At 49.4% G+C, this 26,776-nt stretch overlaps 1 protein-coding gene across 4 annotated transcripts in view; it reads left to right on the top strand.

Annotated features, from left to right (window-relative positions):
• Positions 1-26,776, top strand: part of TMEM8B (transmembrane protein 8B) — a 208,118-nt gene that overhangs the window by 166,019 nt on the left and 15,323 nt on the right. The window contains exon 12 of one of the 4 annotated variants that reach the window (XR_012227403.1): positions 21,423-21,516. The exons of the other annotated variants lie outside the window; for them this stretch is intronic. The gene's annotated coding sequence lies outside the window, so the exon portion shown is untranslated. The remainder of the gene's footprint in view (positions 1-21,422; positions 21,517-26,776) is intronic. 4 annotated transcript variants of the gene reach the window in all.

Raw genomic sequence — 26,776 nt, 5'->3', positions numbered from 1 at the left:
ATTGAAAGGGTCCGATCTCCCCAAACCAACAACAGGCGAGCACGTGTTGAGTATCTTCTCCACGTATCCTTTCCAGCACCGAGGGGCATATCTGGGTTTTTTTCCCCAGACATCTATTTTTGTTTGTTATTTTATGAAGAAGAGACAGGGGCAACGGATCCTATTGAAAGGGTCCGATTTCCCCAAACCAACAACGGGCGAACACGTGCGAGTGTCCCTCCACGTATCATCTCCCGCGACGTGGGACACGATACCGGACTTAGCCCTGTCCACCCCTAGGTATTGAAACCATGGACTTGCACAGAGGCACAAGACTAGTCTGTGCGGCCCCCACTGCTCCACCAATGCTAGACGGCAGTGCTGCAAGGCGGCGGACGGTCCCTCTCCTCACCCCCTGAAGGGGTTAGATGGAGCAAGGGTGCCTGCACCGTCCAGAAACTAACCCCATCCCCTCTACCTGGTGGCAACAGGTTAGAGCCGGAGTCAGGTATGAAGGGCTGGGGAGGGCCTGCGGCAGCGTTCCGGGAAGCTCCAGGCATCTTAGGAAGTGTAGAGTAATCCTCCTTCCCACTCCTCTCTCCTCCCTCCTTCCGCCAGGCGTGGGCGCTGGGTTTCGGCGGCAGGGACTGGAGCCTTCGGCCTGCGGGCCGCCGGTCCGCTCCCCCCCTCCCGCGGCGGGAGGGCGTGCAGGCAAAATTTAGTCCGCGGCTTCGGGAGAGGAACGGCCCGCCCTACCCGGAGGACAGGTGCGCGGGGCAGCGCAGAGGCAGCGGCAGGAGCACGTGGGTCACAGGACACAGTAAGTGTGACTCCGATCTTGGAGGCTCGCTGCGATTAAAGGTGGCATTTTTTTTTCCCCTCCTCCCTTCCCTTCAACCCTCATATGAATTAGACCTGGCTGCAATATGATTGAGAAAAGTAGATCGCGTTCCCTTATGCCGCATGCATTTCTGGAGGAGTTAATTTTTTGCCACATGCCAGAGCCAAAAATTATGCGAAGCCTGCGAGCCCGATCGCGCCCAGGAGCCCTCCCCTGCGAGGCGACCAATGTGCAAGCCCCCCGCAGTGGGCCATATCACTGTCACAGTACGTGGGCAATCGAATTCCGTCACGGCCCAGATAGGGGCAGGGACAGTGGCTGGTCGGCCTTAGAGGGACCTCCACCTCACTAGAGCCTTCGGCCTGCATGGGCCGCTCTTACTTCAGGCAGACCCGGTGAAAGGAATCCTCGCGGTGTCGCCCAGTCCATCCGGTGCTGTGGCATCCATAAGTCCTGCTTCTCGCTCCCTGTCACCAGGGTTGATTGCGAGCAGACCTCAGGTCGACTCAGACAGACACCTTGACCTGGATGCTCCGGGGTCATGTGAAATAGTGGATAGGCTCATAGAAGCTGTCGGTCAGACCTTGAGGATTGAGGATGGTTCCACCGCGGCTTTTAGGCCATAAGGTGGCATTTAAGCGAGTGAAGCGGCCGCACGGAATTGGTTCCTCTTATCCTGAGTATAAGGACATATTGCAGCAACTCAGGGAACAACCAGACGGGGGTTTCTCGGGTCAAAAGGCACTTGAAGTAAGGTATCCATTTGCCGGACATCCGTAAGAAACGGATGAAATCTCCGATGGTGGATCCACCAGTGTCGCGTCTAGCCACTGAAACCCTGTTGTTTCGTTTCTAGTGGTTCCTCTATTAAGGATTCCACGGATCGCCTCATAAAGAGCTTCTTGCTCAGTAAGTGAGGTGTCAGGATCAGCGCTCTTTCCCTCGATCGCAGCGACTTGGGCAGCCAAGGCCATGAATTCATGGTCAGAATCGTTAAACAGGGTCGCGCAGAAGCAGAGCTACCTGCCGAGATATCGGAGATCGCGAGGCAGATGGCGATGGACCTGGGACTATGTAATCAATGCGTCTTTGCATGCGGCTAATTGCTCGGCACTTGCTGCCGCTAACGCAATTTCTACCAGAAGAGCTCTATGGATGGCGGGCAGATTCTGCTTTCAAGAAGTCCTTGACTTCTCTGCCTTATGATCAGTGCGTCCGTTTATTGGAGAGAGGTTGGATAGACTTATCTCTGACTCCACAGGAGGAAAGAGCATTTTTTCCTCCCTCAACAAAGGATCAAGCCGCCTTTTTCGCACCCTTTTCAGGCACGTTTTCGATCTTTTTCGCAACCCCGGGTGGACCACAGCGGCCAATTCCGCCGCTTCAGGCGCCCCAACCAGGATAGGGACTGGCAGATCTCATATAGATCCAACCCATTGGGGAGAATGCGAACTCAGCAGCCCAGGTCAATGGGATCCAGATCCCAAAGATAGTCATATTCTGAATATGAGTCAACAGTGTGATGCAGCAGCAAAAAAGGCAAATGCAATTCTAGGATCTATTAACAGAAGCATACAGTCTAGATCACGTGAAGTCATTGTTTCCCTCTACTCAGACCTCATCTGGAATATTGTGTCCAGTTTTGGGCACCACATTTTAAAAAAGACATCAACAAACTGGAGCAAGTTCAGAAAAGAGCAACCAGAATGGTGACCGGTCTGCAAACCCTGTCTTATGAGGAAAGGTTGCAGGATTTGGGATTGTTTAGTTTGCAAAAGAGAAGACTGAGAGGAGACTTAATAGCTGTCTACAAATATCTAAAGGGCTGTCACATTGTAGAAGGATCAACTTTATTCTCATTTGCACAAGGAAAGACTAGAAGCAATGGGATGAAACTGAATGGGAGGAGACACAGATTAGATATTAGAAAAAACTTTTTGACAGTTAGAGTGATCAATGAGTGGAACAAGCTGCCACGAGAAGTGGTGAGTTCTCCTTCAATGGAAGTCTTCAATCAGAGGCTGGACAGACATCTGACTTGGATGATTTAGCGAATCCTGCTTTGAGCAGGGGGTTGGACCAGATGGCCCAGGAGGTTCCTTCCAACTTATGATTCTATGAAATGACTCGAGGCGTTTTCCAGACGACACCGGCAAGGTGGGCGGCCGTCTACTCTGATTCCGCCACGTCTGGTTCAGTGTTGCACGCGACACGTGGGTAAGGCTAGTTTCACACTTGCTTTTTTTTGCAGCGCGTTTTTCCCGCAAAAAAACGCATTGAAAAAACGCATACAAAAGCATACAACTGCTGCGTTTTTTTCAAGCATTTTTATGAGCATGCATGAAAAAAACGCAGCGTTTTTATGCGTTTGTATGCGTTTTTAGTGCGTTTTTACCGCGTTTGCATTTTTTTCCAACATTAGGTGGCCCCTCACACTAACCCAAACCATGACTTTACTATCCCTAACCCTGACCCTAACCCTAACCCTGACCCTAACCCTAACCCTGACCCTAACCCTTAACCAAATCATACTTAACCCTAACCCAAACCTTAAACCCTAACTAACCCTGACCCTAACCCTGACCCTAACCCTAACCCTGACCCTAACCCTTAACAAAACCATACTTAACCCTAACCCTAACCCTGACCATAACCCTAACCCTAACCCTGACCTTAACCCTTAACCAAACCATACTTAACCCTAATCCTGACCCTAACCCTGACCCTAACCCTTAACAAAACCATACTTAACCCTAACCCTGACCCTAACCCTAACCCTTAACCAAACCATACTTAACCCTAATCCTGACCCTAACCCTGACCCTAACCCTTAACAAAACCATACTTAACCCTAACCCTGACCCTAACCCTAACCCTTAACCAAACCATACTTAACCCTAATCCTGACCCTAACCCTGACCCTAACCCTTAACAAAACCATACTTAACCCTAACCCTGACCCTAACCCTAACCCTAACCCTGACCCTAACCCTAACCCTGACCCTAACCCTAACCCTGACCCTAACCCTTAACCAAACCATACTTAACCCTAATCCTGACCCTAACCCTGACCCTAACCCTTAACCAAACCATACTTAACCCTAACCCTGACCCAAACCCCAACCCTAACCCTGACCCTAACCCTAACCCTAAACCCCCTTAACTAACCCTAACTCTAACCCAAACCCCTAAATTCCATGGTTAAAAAAAAAAAACGCATATGCAAAAAAACGCATACATGAGCATGCCAGTGCGCACATATGCGCATCCATAGGCTATAATGGCCATTTTTAGCGCAAAACGTGCGCATATGTGCGCATGCGCTTTTTTGCAGGGCCAAAAAATGCAACATGCTGCGTCTGGAAAATACAAACGCACACCCCAAAAAAACGCAGCGCATGAAAATCGCATACATGCGCTTACAAGCACGCAGGTATGCGCACCCATGTTAAATATAGGGGAAAAAACGCATGCGCACATATGCGTTTTTTTCCAGCGCTAAAAAACGCAAATGTGAAACCAGCCTTAGGGAGTTGGTGGCCTCAGGTTTGCAAAATAGATTTTGTCAGATGCCCTCCAAGACGGTTTTTCCTTTTCTCGTCTTCCCAGAGTGGATACCTAGGCAAGGGCTCTATTAGGGGCCATCGAATCGCTCCTGTACAACGGAGTCATCGTTTCCGTGCCAGAACACGAAAGAGCTCAGGGTTGCGATTCCAGGCTGTTTGCGGTTCACAAAAAGGGAACGTATCTGTCAGACCTGTCTTGGACCTGAGGCTTCTGAACAGGTTCGTCAGCATCAGACATTTTCGGATGGAGTCTCTCCGATCAGTTATATCGGCCATGGAGCGGGGAGAATACTTGGCCTCAATAGATATCCAGAACGCATATCTGCACATGGCCACCGGCCATTCTAGGCTGAGCATGAGTGCATTCATCAGGTGGCGAGCCCAATTTTTCCTGCTCATTAGAGGTTTCTGCGCTTCGACATCAATGGTCGACATTTTTCAGTTCATAACACTACCCTTCGTGCTAGCCAAGGCTCCCAGAGTGTTCACAAAGGTTATGACAGTTGTCATGGTCATGCTACATTCTTGAGGCATAGTCATTTTTGCCTTACTTGGACGACCTCTTAGTTAAGGGCCCTTCAGCACGGGCATGCGAGGAAAATGTCGACATCACGCTGGTTACTCTTGGCCGCTTAGGGTGGTTGGTCAGCGCGAGGTAGTCATCTCTTGTGCCAGCTCAGAGGTTTTTCCTTCTTAGGAAGGATCCTCGACACTTGCCGAGGGCTGGTAATTCTCCTCAGGAAGAGGCGCTTACTCTTCGGAGGGAGTCTGGACACTTCGCCATCCAGTCCCTCATTCCAGCTGGTTCGGGATGTGGATTCTAAGAGAAATGGTGGCGGCAATAGAAGCGTTACCGTTCGCCAGTTCCTTCTTCGCCCCCTGCAGCGCGCCCTCTTGTCAGCCTGGGACAAGAATTCCGTTCTCGTTCGTTCAGTGGGGCCGGTGATCCTGTCAAGTCAGGGAGTCACTCGAATGGTGGATAACCAGTCCCTCTCTGTCCCAGGGGAAGCCCTTTTTGCCAGACCATTGGTTGGTGATGACAACCAAAGCCAGGCTCCTCGACTGGGGAGCAGAGTTTTCGCCACCACACGACCCAAGGGTGGTGGTCCCCGCTGGAGACTCTCCTCCTGACCGAGCTAGTGGAGATACGGGCAATTCGGCTGGCTCTGCAACAGTTTCATCACTTTCTGCAGGCCGCCTTGTCCGAATTCAATCGGACAAAGCTACGGCGGTGGTCTATATAGATCATCAAGGGTGCACCCGCAGCAGAGCAACCATGGGCACGTTCTTCAGTGGGTCAAACAAACCACTCGGTGATCTCGGCAGCTCTCATCCCGGGCGTGGAAAATTGGGCGGCAGACTTTCTCAGGGGGAGAGTGATCTCTACATCCCGAAGTCTTCCAGCAGATTTTTTAGCTGCGGGGAACACCAGATGTGGATCTGTTGGCTTCCAGAGTGAATGCCAAGGTGCCCACATGCGTCGCTCGAGCCTGGGATCCGCAGGCAATCGGTAGACGGATTGGTTCTGTTATGGAACCAGTGTCGCCGCCCATATCTATTTCCCCCGCTGTCGCTACTGCCGAGAGTCATCAAAAAGATCAAGAGGGAAAGGGCTCCGGCGATTTGGCTGGCCCCAGACTGGTCCTATTGAGGGTGGTACGCAGTTCTAATGCTCCTGCTTGCCGACGTTCCTTGGCGACTGCCAGAACGCCCAGAGCTACTTTTTCAAGGGCCGATTTGCCACTCAGTGGCCCTGTGTTTGACGGCATGACCAGTTAATCTTGGATTCTAACCAAGGCAGGGATTGGGAGCAAGGTGTTCGCTACAATAGTTAGCGCCCGGAAGTCAACCTCGGCACGAATTTACCACCACGCCTGGCATCAAGGATGCGGTGTTTCTCCGCTGAGATTCTCGATCCCCAACATCTTGTTTTTTCTCCAGTCGAACCTTGACTTGGGCCTGGCCCAAGTTCACACAGGAGACCAATCAGCTTTATCCGTCCTGGTCCAGTGCGGAATGGCTACCAGGTTACAGGTAAAGACTTTCATCCAGGGTCTCTCCCACTTGGTACCTCTCTATAAGGCGCCTATGGATGCCTGGGACCTTGACCTGGTCCTAAGGGTTCTGCAGGAAGCTCCTTTTTGGGACCGCTTCAGAAGGTTTCTTTGAGGTTCCCTTCCTGGAAAGTGGCGTTCCTAGTGGCCATTAATTTTGTCAGGCGGGTTTTTTCAGAGCTGACGGCACTATCCGGCCGACTTCCATTCCTCGCTTTCCATAAGGATAAGGAGTGCTCAGACCAACCCCTCCTTTTCTGCCGAAGGTTGTGTCCTCTTTTCACGTTAATGAAGATGTTGTCTTGCCTTCATTTTGTCCAGCACCGGTGCACCGTGTGGAAGAGGCTCGTCTCACAGTAGACCTGGTAAGAGCCCTCCGGGGGTACGGGTCGAGGACGGCTCCCTTTCATCAGATGAACACGCTGTTCGTGCTCCCCGAAGGGCGCAGGAAGGGGACTCGCTGCCTCAAATTCGACCATAGCCAGATGTTTTTGTTTGACTTTTTAGGAGTCCTACCGCATTAGAGGCACGCCGATTCCAGCAGGGATCAGAGCGTATTCTACTTGGGCAGTGTGCGCCTCTTGGGCGCTTCGGCATCAGGCTTCGACAGAACAGGCTTGCAAGCAGCAACCTGGTCCAGCCTGCACACATTTGCCAGACATTGTAATATAATAGTCATACACAGGCTTCGGCGGATGCGAGCCTGGGTAGAAGGATTCTCCAAGCAGCGGTGGCGCACCTTTAAACAAAAGAGGCATGTAGCTTGGACCGGTGAGTCAATCTCTCACCCAGGGACAGCTTTAGGACGTCCCACAGTATCTGTGTCCCCCAATGAGGCAAAGGAGAAACATGGATTTTTGTGAGTACTCACCGTAAAATCCTTTTCTCCGAGACGCTCATTGGGGGACACAGCACGCACCCGAATAGCCAGTTGGCTCTTGTTTTGTTAAAATTTAGGTACATTTACTAGTTTAAGATAAGGGTGGTGCTTTTTGACATGTTGTACCTGTATTAAGGCTGATTTGTTGTCCTCCTACTGCTTTGGCACCAAACTGATTTCCGCCCGCAATAGGGGCGAGGGTGTATACTACGGAGGAGGAACTAACCTCTTTTTTTCACTTAGTGTCAGCCTCCAAGCGGCAGAAGCATACACCCACAGTATCTGTGTCCTCAAATGAGCGTCTCGGAGAAAAGGATTTTATGGTGAGTACTCTATGATTCACAAAAATCCATGTTTTGCACTTTAACCGCAGCTATGCCTGTGCAATGCTCTCCAGAGGCCTTAATATGCTTCCATGCGCATCCTAGCAGATACATACCATCCCTTACATGCAATATGATTTCCCTCAATGCCTCACATATCCTCCCCCTCTATTCAAACTTGTGGGGATGAACGTTTGTCACCGTATAGGGGGCCAGTGGCAGGGCATTCTCATTTCCCTGCGACTTCCCCGCCCGATGTTCCATTGAAAAACTAAAATTTTGTAGCGCCAGGAACCATCTGGTGACTCGAGCATTTCTGTCCTTCACATTTCTCATCCAGATAAGGGGTGAATAGTTTGTTACCAAACATAACTGTGGCCCGAGCAAATAGTAGCATAGGGATTCCAAGGCCCACTTAATCACCAAGCACTCCTTCTCCACTACACTATAATTTTTCTCGGCCGGGTTCAGTTTCCTGTTCAAGTACGTGACAAGATGCTCATTTCCATTCACCTCTTGTGACAACACCGCTCCTAGGCCTACCTCTGAGGCTTTTGTCTGTGCGATAAAGGTTTTAGTGAAGTTGGGTCTGATGAGGACCAGCTGACAACACAACTCCAACTTCATGGACTGGAATGCTTCCTCCGCTTGAGGATTCCACCGGACCATAACCAACTTCTTACCTTTTAACAGATCGGTTAAGGGTGCTGATCTCCCAGCAAAATTAGGTATAAACCGGCGGTAGTGCCCAATGATGCCGGGGAATGCCCTCACCTGTGTTGTACTTACAGGCCTGGGCCAGGTTTGGATGTCCTCAATCTTATTTCTTTGGGGTTTGATAACCCCGCGGCCGATCACGTGACCTAAGTACCGGGCTTCTGTGAGTCCTATCACACATTTTTGCTGTTAAACCCACGATTCTGAGAGAATTCAGCACTGCTTGTGCCTGGTTTAGGTGGGTATTCCAGTCGGTACTAAAGAAGACTATGTTGTCTAAATATGCTGACGCGTTCTTCTGATGAGGCTCTAACACTATGTCCATCATCCTCTGGAATGTAGCAGGAGCCCCGTGTAAACCAAAAGGCAAGACGACATATTGATAGAGAGCCCCTGGTGTTATAAAAGTGGTCTTTTCTTTTGCCAATTCTGTCAGTGGGACCTGCCAGTAACCTTTGGTAAGATGGAGCGTGGTGAAGTTCTGGTCCTCCCCCAGTCTCTCAATTAGATTGTCCACCCGGGACATTGAATACAGGCAAAATTTTGACACCTCATTCAATTTCTAAGAGTCATTACAAGAACTTAATGACTTGTCTGGCTTCGAAATCAGTATAATGGGGCCAGCCCACTCACTCAGGAAATTCGCAGTGGGTGTGGTGAGTTGACACTCGAGACATGGCTCACAATACCTCTGCAACTTAGCATAAACCCCGGGCCAAAAGAACAGCTGTAGTATACAATCTTGGGTTTTCTTTACCCCTAAGTGTCCTCCCAGGAGGTGGATGTGTGCCATCTCTAGCACTGCCCGACTGAGGCATTACCAGCTGTTCCACTACTTCATCCGTGATTTTATCAACCTTGTATAACAACTCCTGGTTGACAGCATATGAGAAAGACTGCCTCTGCACCGAGTTGCTGAGCTACCCCATTTATTTCTATCACCCTTTCTCGTGCCCGGGCCAGGGTGAGATCCTGGATCTAAGCTGTCCCAAACGTACCATACCAGGGGATACTTCCATCTCAGAGATCGTCTGGGTCTCCTCGACTTCTCCTGCCAATACCTCTAGGGGAAACCTATTGGGGTTACACTCTGTCCTTAGGTTGGAGACCCCTACGGCCAGTTATCCCTGATTCGGTATCTTCGGGTTCTGCCCCAGTATCACATTTACCCTGGGAGGGTTAAACCTGTTCTCCCACTGGGGCCAGAACAGGGGCAAGTCTTTTCCCAACACAATCCCTTATGGAAGGGTTAACGACCCATGTACTAGTGTCACTAGGTTTCCTGAGTCCAGGTGGGCCTTGGCCAAGTGACCACTTACGCACACCTGGCACAGATGTGGTTCACCCACTGAGATGAACGGCTCCAAGGCGAAATCGGCCTGGGCGTACATCAACACACGCCTAGTAAACCCACAGTACATAGGTTCAGCTGTCAGGGGGCAGTTGGCGGCCACATGTCCTGGCCCTTGGCACCGCCAACACCTTTTAGCTGTGGCACGGCTGGACCCCGGGACCAGTTTAGGGGAAACAGGTCTCTTGTCACTCTCACTTCAGGGTACCCCCTCAGTACGGGCTTGGGTCTTGATTGGACCCAGCAGAGGGTCATGGAACTTTCCTGGGCTGCTTGGGCCCGACGTGATGACCATAGTGGAGCAGAGACCCATATAAATTCCTGAGTGGCCGTATACCGTTCAATCATGCTGACCAGCTGGTCTAGGGTGCTGGGATCCCTTGCTCCACTCAACGCTGAATAGCGGCTGGCAGAGTTCTTACTAGCCGATCGACCACCACCCTCTCTACCATCTGGTAAGGGGTTAAAGTCTCATGCTGAAGTCATTTTTTCACCAGCTGTAGCAAATGATATGCCTGAGACCTGGTGGGACGAGACTCCACAAAGGACCACTGAAACGCCCGTTGGCCCCGAGCATATGTATTACCCCCCAGTTGGGCAAGGATCTCACCTCCTGCGTTTCTCTTAGTCTAGGGTATCATCCTGACTGAGGTCCAAGTAGGCCTTCTGGGTATCTCCCATCAGGAAGGGGGACACCACTTCAGCCCACTGGGACATTGGCAAGATCTTCTGCTCTGCTGTGCGTTCAAACACGGTGAGGAAAGCCTCCATATCGTCCTCAGGACCCATCTTCCTCAAGGCTGACCGAACTTTATACCGGGCCTCTGAACGGCTTGGGGCCGCTGGTGAGGATGTCTCCCCCAGGGCCGCAGTTTGTTACAGAATGAGCTCATTAGCCTTCTGCTGCTGCTGATTGTGCTGATGTTGCTGCTCCTGCTGCTGCCGCGGAGTGAGGACCAACTGTTTCAGAATTTCCTCTATTTTGTCGGCAGGCTTGAGCTGCAGCGTTGGAGGCCTAATAACCGACATGCAGCAGGCTTTAGGTATGCCTCAGTTCACACTGCCTGCATTTTCCAACCATATGTAGTGCGGCGGTAGTAAAGTTCAAAGCAAAATGTCTTTAATGTCCAAAAACTCTTAAATGAAAAGCAAACGGTATCCTTTGGATGGCAGCCGGGGCTTCAAAACAGTCCGTATCCGAGACCGGTTGTCCTGGGCGACTGCACCACCGTGTCACGCTGAGGGGTGCCAGGAACGTGCATAGAACCACCTGCTCTGCCATTTGCAAACCAACACTGCCACACCCAACCCTTTACTGCAGGGTTTTTAAATGGGACCCGGCTGGGGGGAGTGGACCGCCCCACTATCATAATCCAGTTCACCTCAAAAATAAAAGCCAATGCCGAGTTTTCTAAAATCTGCCTTTGGCAAATAGCTTGTCGAAGACCAAACTTTTATTCTGCACTACAACCACAGCTATGACTGGGACTGCAATGCCTTTATACGCTTCTCTGCACATCCTGGGGGACACATATCGACCCTCGCATATAATTCCCCTCACTGCCTCACAGTGTATGTAGGGGATGTGCACAGTGTGTGCACCTGTATGTAGGGAAGGTGCATAGTGTGTCCACCTGTATGTAGGGAATGTGCATAGTGTGTCCACCTGTATGTAGGGAATGTGCATAGTGTGTCCACCTGTATGTAGGGAATGTGCATAGTGTGTCCACCTGTATGTAGGGAATGTGCATAGTGTGTCCACCTGTATGTAGGGAATGTGCATAGTGTGTGCACCTGTATGTATGGAACGTGCATAGTGTGTGCACCTGTATGTAGGGAATGTGCATAGTGTGTCCACCTGTATGTAGGGAATGTGCATAGTGTGTCCACCTGTATGTATGGAACGTGCATAGTGTGTGCACCTGTATGTAGGGAATGTGCATAGTGTTTGCACCCATATGATGGAACGTGCATAGTGTGTCCACCTGTGATGTCAGTACATCTGTATGAGGAGTGTCCTGTCCTGTGATGTGTCAGTACACCTGTATGGGGAGTGTCCTGTCCTGTAATGTGTCAGTACACCTGTATGGGGAGTGTCCTGTCCTGTGATGTGTCAGTACACCTGTATGGGCAGTGTCCTGTCCTGTGATGTGTCAGTACACCTGTATGGGGAGTGTCCTGTCCTGTAATCTGTCAGTACACCTGTATGGGGAGTGTCCTGTCCTGTGATGTGTCAGTACACCTGTATGGGGAGTGTCCTGTCCTGTGATGTGTCAGTACACCTGTATGAGGAGTGTCCTGTCCTGTCATGTGTCAGTACATCTGTATGGGGAGTGTCCTGTCCTGTCATGTGTCAGTACACCTGTATGGGGAGTGTCCTGTCCTGTAATCTGTCAGTACACCTGTATGGGGAGTGTCCTGTCCTGTAATGTGTCAGTACACCTGTATGAGGAGTGTCCTGTCCTGTAATGTGTCAGTACACCTGTATGAGGAGTGTCTTCTCCTGTGATGTGTCAGTACACCTGTATGGGGAGTGTCCTGTCCTGTAATGTGTCAGTACACCTGTATGGGGAGTGTCCTTTCCTGTGATGTGTCATTACCCCTGTATGGGGAGTGTCCTGTCCTGTCATGTGTCAGTACACCTGTATGGGGAGTGTCCTGTCCTGTAATCTGTCAGTACACCTGTATGGGGAGTGTCCTGTCCTGTAATGTGTCAGTACACCTGTATGAGGAGTGTCCTGTCCTGTAATGTGTCAGTACACCTGTATGAGGAGTGTCTTCTCCTGTGATGTGTCAGTACACCTGTATGGGGAGTGTCCTGTCCTGTAATGTGTCAGTACACCTGTATGGGGAGTGTCCTTTCCTGTGATGTGTCATTACCCCTGTATGGGGAGTGTCCTGTCCTGTCATGTGTCAGTACACCTGTATGAGGAGTGTCCTGTCCTGTAATGTGTCAGTACACCTGTATGGGGAGTGTCCTGTCCTGTAATGTGTCAGTACACCTGTATGGGGAGTGTCCTGTCCTGTGATGTGTCAGTACACCTGTATGAGGAGTGTCCTGTCCTGTAATGTGTCAGTACACCTGTATGGGGAGTGTCCTGTCCTGTAATGTGTCAGTACATCTGTATGGGGAGTGTCCTGTCCTGTCATGTGTCAGTACACCTGTATGGGGAGTGTCCTGTCCTGTCATGTGTCAGTACACCTGTATGGGGAATGTCCTGTCCTGTAATGTGTCAGTACACCTGTATGGGGAGTGTCCTGTCCTGTAATCTGTCAGTACACCTGTATGGGGAGTGTCCTGTCCTGTAATGTGTCAGTACACCTGTATGGGGAGTGTCCTGTCCTGTAATGTGTCAGTACATCTGTATGGGGAGTGTCCTGTCCTGTCATGTGTCAGTACACCTGTATGGGGAGTGTCCTGTCCTGTAATGTGTCAGTACACCTGTATGGGGAATGTCCTGTCCTGTCATGTGTCAGTACACCTGTATGGGGAGTGTCCTGTCCTGTAATGTGTCAGTACACCTGTATGGGGAGTGTCCTGTCCTGTCATGTGTCAGTACACCTGTATGGGGAATGTCCTGTCCTGTAATGTGTCAGTACACCTGTATGGGGAGTGTCCTGTCCTGTAATGTGTCAGTACACCTGTATGGGGAGTGTCCTGTCCTGTAATGTGTCAGTACACCTGTATGGGGAGTGTCCTGTCCTGTAATGTGTCAGTACATCTGTATGGGGAGTGTCCTGTCCTGTCATGTGTCAGTACACCTGTATGGGGAGTGTCCTGTCCTGTCATGTGTCAGTACACCTGTATGGGGAATGTCCTGTCCTGTCATGTGTCAGTACACCTGTATGGGGAGTGTCCTGTCCTGTCATGTGTCAGTACACCTGTATGGGGAATGTCCTGTCCTGTAATGTGTCAGTACACCTGTATGGGGAGTGTCCTGTCCTGTAATGTGTCAGTACACCTGTATGGGGAGTGTCCTGTCCTGTAATGTGTCAGTACACCTGTATGGGGAGTGTCCTGTCCTGTAATGTGTCAGTACATCTGTATGGGGAGTGTCCTGTCCTGTCATGTGTCAGTACACCTGTATGGGGAGTGTCCTGTCCTGTAATGTGTCAGTACACCTGTATGGGGAATGTCCTGTCCTGTCATGTGTCAGTACACCTGTATGGGGAATGTCCTGTCCTGTAATGTGTCAGTACACCTGTATGGGGAGTGTCCTGTCCTGTAATCTGTCAGTACACCTGTATGGGGAGTGTCCTGTCCTGTAATGTGTCAGTACACCTGTATGAGGAGTGTCCTGTCCTGTAATGTGTCAGTACACCTGTATGAGGAGTGTCTTCTGTGATGTGTCAGTACACCTGTATGGGGAGTGTCCTGTCCTGTAATGTGTCAGTACACCTGTATGGGGAGTGTCCTTTCCTGTGATGTGTCATTACCCCTGTATGGGGAGTGTCCTGTCCTTTCATGTGTCAGTACACCTGTATGAGGAGTGTCCTGTCCTGTAATGTGTCAGTACACCTGTATGGGGAGTGTCCTGTCCTGTAATGTGTCAGTACACCTGTATGGGGAGTGTCCTGTCCTGTGATGTGTCAGTACACCTGTATGAGGAGTGTCCTGTCCTGTAATGTGTCAGTACACCTGTATGGGGAGTGTCCTGTCCTGTAATGTGTCAGTACATCTGTATGGGGAGTGTCCTGTCCTGTCATGTGTCAGTACACCTGTATGGGGAGTGTCCTGTCCTGTGATGTGTCAGTACACCTGTATGAGGAGTGTCCTGTCCTGTAATGTGTCAGTACACCTGTATGGGGAGTGTCCTGTCCTGTAATGTGTCAGTACACCTGTATGGGGAGTGTCCTGTCCTGTGATGTGTCAGTACACCTGTATGGGGAGTGTCCTGTCCTGTAATGTGTCAGTACACCTGTATGAGGAGTGTCCTGTCCTGTAATGTGTCAGTACACCTGTATGGGGAGTGTCCTGTCCTGTAATGTGTCAGTACACCTGTATGGGGAGTGTCCTGTCCTGTAATGTGTCAGTACACCTGTATGGGGAGTGTCCTGTCCTGTAATGTGTCAGTACATCTGTATGGGGAGTGTCCTGTCATGTGTCAGTACACCTGTATGGGGAGTGTCCTGTCCTGTAATGTGTCAGTACACCTGTATGGGGAATGTCCTGTCCTGTAATGTGTCAGTACACCTGTATGGGGAGTGTCCTGTCTTGTATTATGTCATTACCCCTGTAGAGGGAGTGTCTGATCATGTAATTTGTCAGTACACCGATAGGAGGACTTTTCTCTTCTGTAATGTTACTACACCTGTCGGAGGAGTATCACGTCCTATAATCCTCTGTGCTGTGTAGAGCTAGTATTTTGCCATTTTGTGGTTGCAGAATATTGATTGGTGGTCTCATGTTCTTGATTTCTACTATCCCATGTTTTCCTAGTAGTTGGATTGCATATTTACTAAGATTTTTTTTCGCTCTGTTGAGTTTTGTGCACGGTCTATTTTTGGCTACCTTTTGGCTTGTATCAGCCTCATTGTATGCAGAGGAGGAGACAACTGTCCAGTAATGAGTAACAGGCGTTCTACAATGTGTGGTGGCTGCCACCCTGCCCGACAGTGAGTACATTGTTTGGATTGTGTTTAATGCAGTAATCTGTGGCCTAGTCTTCTGCTCTGGAGGTCGGCGCTGGCTTCATAGATTCTGTTCGCACTGTCCTGTAATGTGTCAGTACACCTGTATGGGGAGTGTCCTGTCCTGTGATGTGTCATTACACCTCTATGGGGAGTGTCCTGTCCTGTGATGTCAGTACACCTGTATGGGGAGTGTCCTGTCCTGTAATGTGTCAGTACACCTGTATGGGGAGTGTCCTGTCCTGTGATGTGTCATTACACCTCTATGGGGAGTGTCCTGTCCTGTGATGTCAGTACACCTGTATGGGGAGTGTCCTGTCCTGTAATGTGTCAGTACACCTGTATGGGGAGTGTCCTGTCCTGTGATGTGTCATTACACCTCTATGGGGAGTGTCCTGTCCTGTGATGTCAGTACACCTGTATGGGGAGTGTCCTGTCCTGTAATGTGTCAGTACACCTGTATGGGGAGTGTCCTGTCCTGTGATATGTCATTACACCTCTATGGGGAGTGTCCTGTCCTGTGATGTCAGTACACCTGTATGGGGAGTGTCCTGTCCTGTAATGTGTCAGTACACCTGTATGGGGAGTGTCCTGTCCTGTGATGTGTCATTACACCTCTATGGGGAGTGTCCTGTCCTGTGATGTCAGTACACCTGTATGGGGAGTGTCCTGTCCTGTAATGTGTCAGTACACCTGTATGGGGAGTGTCCTGTCCTGTGATGTGTCATTACACCTCTATGGGGAGTGTCCTGTCCTGTGATGTCAGTACACCTGTATGGGGAGTGTCCTGTCCTGTAATGTGTCAGTACACCTGTATGGGGAGTGTCCTGTCCTGTGATGTGTCATTACACCTCTATGGGGAGTGTCCTGTCCTGTGATGTCAGTACACCTGTATGGGGAGTGTCCTGTCCTGTAATGTGTCAGTACACCTGTATGGGGAGTGTCCTGTCCTGTGATGTGTCATTACACCTCTATGGGGAGTGTCCTGTCCTGTGATGTCAGTACACCTGTATGGGGAGTGTCCTGTCCTGTAATGTGTCAGTACACCTGTATGGGGAGTGTCCTGTCCTGTGATGTGTCATTACACCTCTATGGGGAGTGTCCTGTCCTGTGATGTCAGTACACCTGTATGGGGAGTGTCCTGTCCTGTAATGTGTCAGTACACCTGTATGGGGAGTGTCCTGTCCTGTGATGTGTCATTACACCTCTATGGGGAGTGTCCTGTCCTGTGATGTCAGTACACCTGTATGGGGAGTGTCCTGTCCTGTAATGTGTCAGTACACCTGTATGGGGAGTGTCCTGTCCTGTGATGTGTCATTACACCTCTATGGGGAGTGTCCTGTCCTGTGATGTCAGTACACCTGTATGGGGAGTGTCCTGTCCTGTAATGTGTCAGTACACCTGTATGGGGAGTGTCCTGTCCTGTGATGTGTCAGTACACCTGTATGGGCAGTGTCCTGTCCTGTGATGTGTCAGTACACCTGTATGGGGAGTGTCCTGTCCTGTAATCTGTCAGTACACCTGTATGGGCAGTGTCCTGTCCTGTGATGTGTCAGTACACCTGTATGGGGAGTGTCCTGTCCTGTAATCTGTCAGTACACCTGTATGGGGAGTGTCCTGTCCTGTGATGTGTCAGTACACCTGTATGGGGAGTGTCCTGTCCTGTGATGTGTCATTACACCTCTATGGGGAGTGTCCTGTCCTGTGATGTCAGTACACCTGTATGGGGAGTGTCCTGTCCTGTAATGTGTCAGTACACCTGTATGGGGAGTGTCCTGTCCTGTGATGTGTCAGTACACCTGTATGGGCAGTGTCCTGTCCTGTGATGTGTCAGTACACCTGTATGGGGAGTGTCCTGTCCTGTAATCTGTCAGTACACCTGTATGGGGAATGTCCTGTCCTGTAATGTGTCAGTACACCTGTATGGGGAGTGTCCTGTCTTGTATTATGTCATTACCCCTGTAGAGGGAGTGTCTGATCATGTAATTTGTCAGTACACCGGTAGGAGGACTTTTCTCTTCTGTAATGTTACTACACCTGTCGGAGGAGTATCACGTCCTATAATCCTCTGTGCTGTGTAGAGCTAGTATTTTGCCATTTTGTGGTTGCAGAATATTGATTGGTGGTCTCATGTTCTTGATTTCTACTATCCCATGTTTTCCTAGTAGTTGGATTGCATATTTACTAAGATTTTTTTTCGCTCTGTTGAGTTTTGTGCACGGTCTATTTTTGGCTACCTTTTGGCTTGTATCAGCCTCATTGTATGCAGAGGAGGAGACAACTGTCCAGTAATGAGTAACAGGCGTTCTACAACGTGTGGTGGCTGCCACCCTGCCCGACAGTGAGTACATTGTTTGGATTGTGTTTAATGCAGTAATCTGTGGCCTAGTCTTCTGCTCTGGAGGTCGGCGCTGGCTTCATAGATTCTGTTCGCACTATCTGGATGTAAACAGAACTGCTGACACCTGTGAGATCAAGTGACTATAAGAGTTTGTCTTCAGACATCCAATGACTGACTCTTCTAGTCACTGTGTATGGGCAGAGGGTACTGTGGGTCTTATCGATTATGGGTGGGGGTGTAACAACACATCGTCATTCTGACCTCTGGCATGGGGGAATCGTTCTTCATTATGTCAGAGGTATTGTTCTTTTGTTCAGTAGGTCCAGGGACATGAGCCATCGTTTCATATTGGCCTGTATGTTAATTCGTGGAATGCCTGCATATTTACATATTATATCAGCCTCTGTAGTTTACTAGTCTGCACAATTTAGGACAATTATGCAAGTTAATTGAACAATGAGGGATTACCTCCTTCCCACCTGCCCCCATTCCTGTGGAAGAATGCCTTGAATTGGAACTGTGGGTTTAAAATTGTGTCTGACATCCTCTCCAGAGATATTCTACAGGATGAGCCCAAGAGATCACCGCTGTAATAGCGTGTCCCTCCCCCGGCCTGTTATGTAATCAGGCCTAGGTCCATCTGGCTTGTGCTGCATCTAGTGGGGGATTCTGTCTTTGTTCTTCTCAGCATGGGATTTATCCAATACACAAACCTGTAAGACAGAATGGAGTCAGTAGCTTCTGGAAGCTTCTCAATGTAGCCACATGTTAAAAGTTGGTGTGAACCTCCTCCATCGATGGGCTGATCCCAGGACAATAGACTTGTGTTTGGCCGAGTCACTTTTGTGGTGACCTGCAAAAGGCTGGGATCTTATGCTGAGGCGAGATCCCCATGACCGTGTGTCTTGTTAGAAGTTGTCATGTGGGACTGTGTTGTGTCCCTCATCTGCTGGATCCACTGAACTTATCCAAGGACTATTTCTATATTTCCCTGGCGTCGGATTACCGGGTGGCACCCCTGGATCTGCTCCCTTTGTGTGGACTCATTGTGGATTCATTGTAGACTCATTGTGGACTCATTGTGGACTTGTTTCGGACACTGCGGAATTACCTTCATTTGTGCTGCCCAGTTACCTGTTCCAATAAATCTCGTTGGATTGTTTATCGGTCTGGTGTCTCTTCCTGCTCTGTCGCATACTCCGTCACAATCGCTCCAACTGGTGGAATGCAGATCTGCTCCACTGCCCATCACTGACCCCACGAAGACGATTGGGGAACCCCGGTTGGGACTGTAATATATATGTTGTTGCAGGCTGGAGATGGACACACACGCTACGGTTGTGGCATCCTTTGGAGGAGCATAGGCTATGACAGTGGGTATCACCTGGTACGGGGGCATTGGGACTACTGGCCTCAGGGATGGGATCTTGTGGACTGGGGGTATCTAATTGTGGCCATCTACCCAGAGTTACTGTAATACTGTGTACGGAAGAAATAAAACTAATTGCATCATTAACCTGTCTAGCCGATTAATACAACAGAGAACCTGAGATCTTCACAAGCAGTGGCAACAGTGGGATCACCTATCTCTGGACAGATTACCGGAGAAAGTTACTGAGTGGTGACTTGGCAGAAGAGATATCGGACTCCATCTGCAAGAGGCTCAAGAAAGTGGAGCTGAGAGCCATTTGTTCTGGGACAGAGCTAGAGTGGTTGCTGGAGGTCAACCGGTTGTCCTAAATTCAACACTTAGCCGAGTGGAACCGAAAACACCCACAGGAATAGGTTAGTTTAGATGTGGAGGAGGGCAGCTCCATGGAGGGCCAATAGCCCCGGAGCTGTCATCCAGATGGCAGAGGATAGACCAACTCAGTTGAGGCGGATGCTGGCCGCGCTAGGAGAGTGGGCCACGGAGATAGAGCAGACGGCAGTGGTAAGCAAATATCTGGGTGTGTATGTAGCAGTACCCCCATCCGCCCCAGCACAGATGACAGTGGATAACAGGAGAGAGGGGCCCGCATCTTTTAATTTATCAGGACATACCACAGTTCAATGAAGACACCTGAGATATTGAAAACCATCTCTGGTTACTTGAGAACCTTTGCCTGCTGCATGACATGTCAGTCTTTGGCTGGTTCTGATTTTTCAGCGTTGGCCTGACCCGAAAAGCAAGAGAATCTTTTGATAACTTGTCTTCTGGGGATCAGAGATGTTACTCTACCATTCGCATAGCATTACTAAAGAGGTATGTAGTCACACCTGAAAGGAAGATTTGGGAGACTGACAAGCCAACACATTGCATAACAGCTGCACTCTGGGAAATTTTGATTTTCAATGCAAAAAAATTTTTTTATTGAAGACAACACAGGGGAATAGTACGTTGATGTAACGTTTTGACCCTATGTCGGGTCTTTTTCAAACCTCACTTAAATCACAAGAGAAAAAGAAGCAATCACGGCAGTATGAATGTGCAGGAGGGGCTAAAGTGCCATATGTAGAAGTCTGGTTTGGCAGGGACCAGGCAGAGGTCCTAAGATGAGCTGGAAGCGTGGGGCAGCAAGCGCCGTCTGTGGTCAGGTTCAGCTTGCACCTACCTCATATCCACAGAGTGCACGCCTTGTCTGTATCACAACACATTGCATAAGACATTCACTTGGTGGGTAGAATATATATATAATAAGGTAGAAAGGAACTCTGTGCAGTGCCTCCCCCGCCCATTACTCCCTCAGGTGATGCCATAATTAGGACGCCCAACTGACCAACGGGAAGAAAGAGGAAGGGGAGTCCGGCCACATCCTCAGGGGTTAAAATCACGTGCTATGGTCGGAGACTTCCTCTTTCTCCCCGGCTGACCCTTGAAAGCTTTTGTGTCTCCTCTTCAGCCAGGTCCGAAGCCATGATCGAGGCCCTGCGGCAGAGAGCAGCACAGGAAGGTGAGCAATATTTTCAATCCCTTGTGTCCGGCCTGAGTGCTCACCTCCCTGTGCCCTCTCATGACCCCCTAACTTTACCGCAGGCCTCCCCTATATTTACATCCTCCGGGACTCCATCTCCTCCTAGGCCGCAGACCAACTGTAGATCTGCCAAGGCCGCAGGCTTCCTTGGCGGGGGTCGGAGTCCTGTGTAGGTCATACACACGATCCTCCGTGGCGGTAGTGTAGAAGGGGGCAAAGGTTCGTAACCTCTCATCTGCTTGCTTGCCCAATGGTCAGTGACGGGGCTTTCAGCGATGAGTCCGTTGCAAATTGTTCTTGCCTCTCTCTGCTTATAAATTTAATAAACTGTGACCGACCTGTTCAACCCATCCAGGCCTGTCTGTGTTTTTGTTATTACGGGATTGGTGGGAGGCGGGAAGGCACTGCTTATGCCACACGGGTCTCTGCAGTCTTAGGACTGCCCGAGCAAGTGATGGATTGACACAGACACAAGTCTCTATATCAAGAGCCATAAAGTTTATTCAATCAGATGGGCTGTTATATACTCTTCTGAGTGGGCGTATACGTTATGTAATCTCTGTTCTATGCACATGTGAATACATGTTGTTGCAAGTAAGCGGAATTGTTTATTACAGTGAAGCATCCAGTTATGCGCATCTCAGCTGTCTATTACAAGTGAGATCATTTATTATCCATCAGGTGATTTTCCATTAAAGGTAAAAGTGAAGAGGTGATTAATTCTGTAAAATCCAAATAATTAGTCCTGTCTCAATAAGCTTTACAACCCGTTATTGTATACGCAGGCATTCACAAATTAACATACAACAAGAGTCAACGTACCGTCTCATATGAACCAGTGGCTCAGTTGAGGCCTCTGAGAAACGATCAAGAGTAATGGTATGCTTGTTGTTAGCTTTATTTTGTGTGTAAATAAGATCCAGCTTGCACGTCTTCCTCTGCTTACTGTCACTGAACAGAAACATGGATACCAGAGACTGAACACTTTCCAGGTTAAATTAGAGCAGGGAGGGCACTATGGTTCACAATGTTTATGGGAGGGGGGCACTGTGGTTGTTATTGTTTATGGATGGGGGCACTGTGGTTGTTATTGTTTATGGGTGGGGGCACTGTGGTTGTTATTGTTTATGGGTGGGGGCACTGTGGTTGTTATTGTTTATGGGTGGGGGCACTGTGGTTGTTATTGTTTATGGGTGGGGGCACTGTGGTTGTTATTGTTTATGGGTGGGGGCACTGTGGTTGTTATTGTTTATGGGTGGGTGCACTGTGGTTGTTATTGTTTATGGGTGGGGGCACTGTGGTTGTTATTGTTTATGGGTGGGGGCACTGTGGTTGTTATTGTTTATGGGTGGGGGCACTGTGGTTGTTATTGTTTATGGGTGGGGGCACTGTGGTTGTTATTGTTTATGGGTGGGGGCACTGTGGTTGTTATTGTTTATGGGTGGGGGCACTGTGGTTGTTATTGTTTATGGGTGGGGGCACTGTGGTTGTTATTGTTTATGGGTGGGGGCACTGTGGTTGTTATTGTTTATGGGTGGGGGCACTGTGGTTGTTATTGTTTATGGGTGGAGGCACTGTGGTTGTTATTGTTTATGGGTGGGGGCACTGTGGTTGTTGTTTATGGGTGGGGGCTCTGTGGTTGTTATTGTTTATGGGTGGGGGCACTGTGGTTGTTATTGTTTATGGGTGGGGCATTGTTTATGGGTGGGGGCACTGTGCTTGTTATTGTTTATGGGTGGGGGCACTGTGGTTGTTATTGTTTATGGGTGAGGGCACTGTAGTTGTTGTTTATGGGTGGGGGCACTGTGGTTGTTTTTTTATGGGTGGGGGCACTGTAGTTGTTTATGGGTGGGGGGGCACTGTGGTTGTTATTGTTTATGGGTGGGGGCACTGTGGTTGTTATTGTTTATGGATGGGGGCACTATGGTTGTTATTGTTTATGGGTGGGTGCACTGTGGTTGTTATTGTTTATGGGTGGGGGCACTGTGGTTGTTATTGTTTATGGATGGGGGCACTATGGTTGTTATTGTTTATGGGTGGGTGCACTGTGGTTGTTATTGTTTATGGGCGGGGGCACTGTGGTTGTTATTGTTTATGGGTGGGGGCACTGTGGTTGTTATTGTTTATGGGTGGGGGCACTGTGGTTGTTATTGTTTATGGGTGGGGCACTGTGGTTGTTATTGTTTATGGGTGGGGGCACTGTGGTTGTTATTGTTTATGGGTGGGGGCACTGTGGTTGTTATTGTTTATGGGTGGGGGCACTGTGGTTGTTATTGTTTATGGGTGGGGGCACTGTGGTTGTTATTGTTTATGGGTGGAGGCACTGTGGTTGTTATTGTTTATGGGTGGGGGCACTGTGGTTGTTTATGGGTGGGGGCTCTGTGGTTGTTATTGTTTATGGGTGGGGGCACTGTGGTTGTTATTGTTTATGGGTGGGGCATTGTTTATGGGTGGGGGCACTGTGCTTGTTATTGTTTATGGGTGGGGGCACTGTGGTTGTTATTGTTTATGGATGGGGGCACTATGGTTGTTATTGTTTATGGGTGGGTGCACTGTGGTTGTTATTGTTTATGGGTGGGGGCACTGTGGTTGTTATTGTTTATGGGTGGGGGCACTGTGGTTGTTATTGTTTATGGGTGGGGGCACTGTGGTTGTTATTGTTTATGGGTGGGGGCACTGTGGTTGTTATTGTTTATGGGTGGGGGCACTGTGGTTGTTATTGTTTATGGGTGGGGGCACTGTGGTTGTTATTGTTTATGGGTGGGGGCACTGTGGTTGTTATTGTTTATGGGTGGAGGCACTGTGGTTGTTATTGTTTATGGGTGGGGGCACTGTGGTTGTTGTTTATGGGTGGGGGCTCTGTGGTTGTTATTGTTTATGGGTGGGGGCACTGTGGTTGTTATTGTTTATGGGTGGGGGCACTGTGCTTGTTATTGTTTATGGGTGGGGGCACTGTGGTTGTTATTGTTTATGGGTGAGGGCACTGTAGTTGTTGTTTATGGGTGGGGGCACTGTGGTTGTTTTTTTATGGGTGGGGGCACTGTAGTTGTTTATGGGTGGGGGGGCACTGTGGTTGTTATTGTTTATGGGTGGGGGCACTGTGGTTGTTATTGTTTATGGATGGGGGCACTATGGTTGTTATTGTTTATGGGTGGGTGCACTGTGGTTGTTATTGTTTATGGGTGGGGGCACTGTGGTTGTTATTGTTTATGGATGGGGGCACTATGGTTGTTATTGTTTATGGGTGGGTGCACTGTGGTTGTTATTGTTTATGGGCGGGGGCACTGTGGTTGTTATTGTTTATGGGTGGGGGCACTGTGGTTGTTATTGTTTATGGGTGGGGGCACTGTGGTTGTTATTGTTTATGGGTGGGGGCACTGTGGTTGTTATTGTTTATGGGTGGGGGCACTGTGGTTGTTATTGTTTATGGGTGGGGGCACTGTGGTTGTTATTGTTTATGGGTGGGGGCACTGTGGTTGTTATTGTTTATGGGTGGAGGCACTGTGGTTGTTATTGTTTATGGGTGGGGGCACTGGTTGTTGTTTATGGGTGGGGGCTCTGTGGTTGTTATTGTTTATGGGTGGGGGCACTGTGGTTGTTATTGTTTATGGGTGGGGCATTGTTTATGGGTGGGGGCACTGTGCTTGTTATTGTTTATGGGTGGGGGCACTGTGGTTGTTGTTTATGGGTGGGGGCTCTGTGGTTGTTATTGTTTATGGGTGGGGGCACTGTGGTTGTTATTGTTTATGGGTGGGGCATTGTTTATGGGTGGGGGCACTGTGCTTGTTATTGTTTATGGGTGGGGGCACTGTGGTTGTTATTGTTTATGGGTGAGGGCACTGTAGTTGTTGTTTATGGGTGGGGGCACTGTGGTTGTTTTTTTATGGGTGGTGGCACTGTAGTTGTTTATGGGTGGGGGGGCACTGTGGTTGTTATTGTTTATGGGTGGGGGCACTGTGGTTGTTATTGTTTATGGATGGGGGCACTATGGTTGTTATTGTTTATGGGTGGGTGCACTGTGGTTGTTATTGTTTATGGGTGGGGGCACTGTGGTTGTTATTGTTTATGGATGGGGGCACTATGGTTGTTATTGTTTATGGGTGGGTGCACTGTGGTTGTTATTGTTTATGGGCGGGGGCACTGTGGTTGTTATTGTTTATGGGTGGGGGCACTGTGGTTGTTATTGTTTATGGGTGGGGGCACTGTGGTTGTTATTGTTTATGGGTGGGGGCACTGTGGTTGTTATTGTTTATGGGTGGGGGCACTGTGGTTGTTATTGTTTATGGGTGGGGGCACTGTGGTTGTTATTGTTTATGGGTGGGGGCACTGTGGTTGTTATTGTTTATGGGTGGAGGCACTGTGGTTGTTATTGTTTATGGGTGGGGGCACTGGTTGTTGTTTATGGGTGGGGGCTCTGTGGTTGTTATTGTTTATGGGTGGGGGCACTGTGGTTGTTATTGTTTATGGGTGGGGCATTGTTTATGGGTGGGGGCACTGTGCTTGTTATTGTTTATGGGTGGGGGCACTGTGGTTGTTATTGTTTATGGGTGAGGGCACTGTAGTTGTTGTTTATGGGTGGGGGCACTGTGGTTGTTTTTTTATGGGTGGGGGCACTGTAGTTGTTTATGGGTGGGGGGGCACTGTGGTTGTTATTGTTTATGGGTGGGGGCACTGTGGTTGTTATTGTTTATGGGTGGGGGCACTGTGGCTGTTATTGTTTATGGGTGGGGGGCACTGTGGTTCACAATGTTTATTGGTAGGGGGCACTGTGGTTGTGATTGTTTATGGTTGGGAGGCACTGTGGTTGTTGTTTATGGGAGGGGGCACTGTGGTTGTTATTTTTTATGGGTGGAGTGCACTGTGGTTGTTATTGTTTATGGGTGGGCGCACTGTGGTTGTTATTGTTTTTGGGTGGGGGCACTGTGGTTGCTATTGTTTATGGGTTGGGGCACTGTGGCTGTTTATGGGTGGGGGCACTGTAGTTGTTGTTTATGGGTGGGGGGCACTGTAGTTGTTTATGGGTGGGGGCACTGTGGTTGTTATTGTTTATGGGTGGGGGCACTGTGGTTGTTATTGTTTATGGGTGGGGGCACTGTGGTTGTTATTGTTTATGGGTGGAGGCACTGTGGTTGTTATTGTTTATGTGTGGGGGCACTGTGGTTGTTGTTTATGGGTGGGGGCTCTGTTGTTATTGTTTATGGGTGGGGGCACTGTGGTTGTTATTGTTTATGGGTGGGGCATTGTTTATGGGTGGGGGCACTGTGCTTGTTATTGTTTATGGGTGGGGGCACTGTGGTTGTTATTGTTTATGGGTGAGGGCACTGTAGTTGTTTATGGGTGGGGGCACTGTGGTTGTTTTTTATGGGTGGGGCACTGTAGTTGTTTATGGGTGGGGGGGCACTGTGGTTGTTATTGTTTATGGGTGGGGGCACTGTGGTTGTTATTGTTTATGGGTGGGGGGCACTGTGGTTCACAATGTTTATTGGTAGGGGGCACTGTGGTTGTGATTGTTTATGGTTGGGAGGCACTGTGGTTGTTGTTTATGGGAGGGGGCACTGTGGTTGTTATTTTTTATGGGTGGAGTGCACTGTGGTTGTTATTGTTTATGGGTGGGCGCACTGTGTTTGTTATTGTTTTTGGGTGGGGGCACTGTGGTTGCTATTGTTTATGGGTGGGGGCACTGTGGTTGTTTATGGGTGGGGGCACTGTAGTTGTTGTTTATGGGTGGGGGGCACTGTAGTTGTTGTTTATGGGTGGAGGCACTATGGTTGTTATTGTTTATGGGTGGGGGCACTGTGGTTGTTGTTTATGGGTGGGGGCTCTGTGGTTGTTATTGTTTATGGGTGGGGGCACTGTGGTTGTTATTGTTTATGGGTGGGGCATTGTTTATGGGTGGGGGCACTGTGCTTGTTATTGTTTATGGGTGGGGGCACTGTGGTTGTTATTGTTTATGGGTGAGGGCACTGTAGTTGTTTATGGGTGGGGGCACTGTGGTTGTTTTTTATGGGTGGGGGCACTGTAGTTGTTTATGGGTGGGGGGGCACTGTGGTTGTTATTGTTTATTGGTGGGGGCACTGTGGTTGTTATTGTTTATGGGTGGGGCATTGTTTATGGGTGGGGGCACTGTGGTTGTTATTGT

Source organism: Dendrobates tinctorius, unplaced genomic scaffold, assembly GCF_039654945.1.
Source record: "Dendrobates tinctorius isolate UK_male_01 unplaced genomic scaffold, ASM3965494v1 ptg000386l, whole genome shotgun sequence".
NCBI classification, from domain to species: domain Eukaryota; kingdom Metazoa; phylum Chordata; class Amphibia; order Anura; family Dendrobatidae; genus Dendrobates; species Dendrobates tinctorius.
This window is presented reverse-complemented; position numbering and strand designations above follow the sequence as displayed.